Here is a 2,933-nt window from a genome sequence, read left to right as displayed (position 1 = left end):
CGTTTATATCACTCATAATAAGCTAGTCTCTTAGGTTTAAATGTTTTGGCTTGTGTTTGATTCATAATTTTCTAAGCTTTTTCCTTAAGTCTTTCCTTTCATAAATAATGGCATGATAGGTAGACACTTCTATACCTCATAATAAGGTATTTCTTAAACTTTTAGTACCTACCTAGCCTTGTCATAATCGATGTATCTTTTTTCTACGAAAGTACTTGTGAACATTTCTAGCTTATATCTTCTTAATTAAGTCTTACTTTTATAATTTCCTTTACTAAATAGTTCTTTTTGGTTTAGAGGTAGTCATTGTTATTAATTTAAAGAATGGGTTATCATACTCCATTTTCTTTTCTTTTTTTAAAAGCAAATATGACAAGCTTGTAATGTGTAAAAAATTAGGCTTTTAAAGATAACATAACTATTATTATGATTTCTCAATTAGTTAAGCTATTTGCAATACTTATTTCTCTTAATCTAATCAATGGTAGGGATTGTATGATTATCAAATAATTTGATTTCCTCCCATATATTAGATGGTCAAAAATTTCTTTAGCATGTTTTTATATTAAAAGAATACTTTTTATTCTCATCAACCACTTCAGTAGCTCTTACATCTTTTATACCAAGTTTGTTAACCACTTTAAGAATTTTTAATTCAACCATCTTAAATGGTCTTCCCTTCTGAGTTTTGCAATAAAAAATAACTAATGTTATACTTCCTTAATATTTTGATCAAATTCTAAGTCATTGATTGTGTATTTTCAACATAATTCAAATAGCCAAATGGTTATGTTCCTTTGAGTGAATTTTTCTCCCTATTTTGCTAACATCTTTTAATAATGGATATCATCTTTCATAATGGTATAAATATCTAAGTAATTGATTATCACTTCTTCCTTATGTTGCACTATATTTCATACGATCTAAGAAAGAGTTGAATAAGAAAATTTAGATTTTAGCATAATTATACATACTATATATAGTTTTACAACAATAATCACAATTTTTAATCCAACCATTAGATCAATTATAAATTTACTTAGATTTTTTTAAAATATTGTTCTATGTTGGGGTAAAATTTCAAATCAATCGAAGTTTAGAAAGCCTTACGATATAGGTTAAAACAAGTTGTACAAGTTTTGTTATTTATTTCCTTTTGACTTGTAAACTTTCTATTTGGTAATGATCATTTTTCTACAAGGATGTGGTAACTTGTTTTAGAAATTTCTTAATTCTACAAGGATTTTTAACAGGTTATAACAGAATTTTCAAGTGTGACAAGGATTCATCAATGTTCCAAAGTCCTTTTTTTACAAGGATTTCTTATTCATCCTAGTTGCACAGGGAAAGAAAGGCTAATGATATTTAATGACAAATTAATTTGCTTATTTTGGAGAGTTTTCTAATCCTACAAGGAAGGTTAAATGAAGGTAATAAAAGTTTTTATGTTTTAAGAGGATTCTTTAAAGCTACAATTAATTATCGTGGAAAAACAAGGGAACTAAAAGGGAGACACCTTCAATAATTAACCTCCGAGCTTATTTTGGATATTTAAAGGTGGCAACAAAAACCATGAATTAATAAAATAAACTTGTGTTTTATGTTATGTAACATGTTTTCTTTGTTGAGATAAAGAATAACATCAAGGTATAATTGACCTTATAACGTCATTCATATAATTTTTATTTGTGATTTGGTATTCCTTGAGTTGGGGTTTCTTATTCCAATAATGCTAGCACAATGTGATATATTTCTATTATGTTACACTCCTATCAAACATGATTTCTTAGTTTTTCAAGAGTTGTATCATCTTTGTTGTAGATTGTTTGACATGTGATTACGAGGTTCACATTATTATTCTACAATGAGTCTAATGTACTCTTGCTTTTTTATAATTTTAGTACATTTAACTTTTAAAGTCTTAAATAGGATAGCATAACCTTATATAGACACTCCTAGATCTTGTACCATCCTAGCTAAGTTAGCCAATATCACATCTAGTTTTTTTTTCCTATAAAAATGCTTTTCAAAATGAGTTTCCATATCTTCTTCACTATTGATAGAGTTACGAGGTGATATAGAGGACCAGTGAAAGGTTTTTTTAGTTAGTGATGAACAAAATAGTCTTAGTTTTATAAAGGAATTTGTTGCACCATTGCCACATTGATTGATGAATTTAGTTAATGAGCTTTTGATGCTTTAATATGGGTGCTTTTGACTGTACAAAAAATCTTTAGATTTTCCCTTTAGAGGTTTAGATAAGTAGTGTTCTAAACCTATTATATTTAAACTCACTTTGAATTTGATTGAGTTGATCAAATGTGGTTTGATACCATAATTTTATTATGATAAGTTGTTTTTTCAAGTTCTTCATCTCCATTTAAATAGTCCTCATATTAGCATAAGTTAAATTTACTAGTTGATAGAAAAATATTCATTTAGGAGGAACCAATGTAAGCTAATTAGAACTTATCAAAATAGGTTGTGACCATATATAACATCATTGTTTTTCTAAAAAGGACATGTTTAGGAATAATTTAGAGGCATAAAAGTGCCAATATGTCCTAATGGTTGATACTAATAATGATGTAAAAAAAATTGGAACATAGAAGGGCTGTATGAGAAAATTACAACTCTGCCTCTATGTATTTTTCTATTGGTGCAAATAATTAGATGATGAATAATTATTTCATGAAACATCTAATGTTGGTTGTTTCCTATGAATTTATGGTGATGATGGATTATCAGGCTCTCCTCAGGGTTAAGGGATTAACATTTATCTATTACATTTATTAAATGATTATTAGGTATTGTGGCAACAATTTTACTTTTATTTTTTTTTGGTGGCATGATTGCTGATCAACAAGATAAATGGTAAATCTAGTCCAATTAAGCGTGCTAATCTAGTCCCTCGTGATTGATAATTGTGTGAT

This window comes from Populus euphratica, unplaced genomic scaffold (genome assembly GCF_000495115.2).
Source record: "Populus euphratica unplaced genomic scaffold, PopEup_1.0 scaffold186.1, whole genome shotgun sequence".
Taxonomy (NCBI): Eukaryota; Viridiplantae; Streptophyta; class Magnoliopsida; order Malpighiales; family Salicaceae; genus Populus; species Populus euphratica.
Note: the sequence above shows the minus strand (reverse complement) of the source record.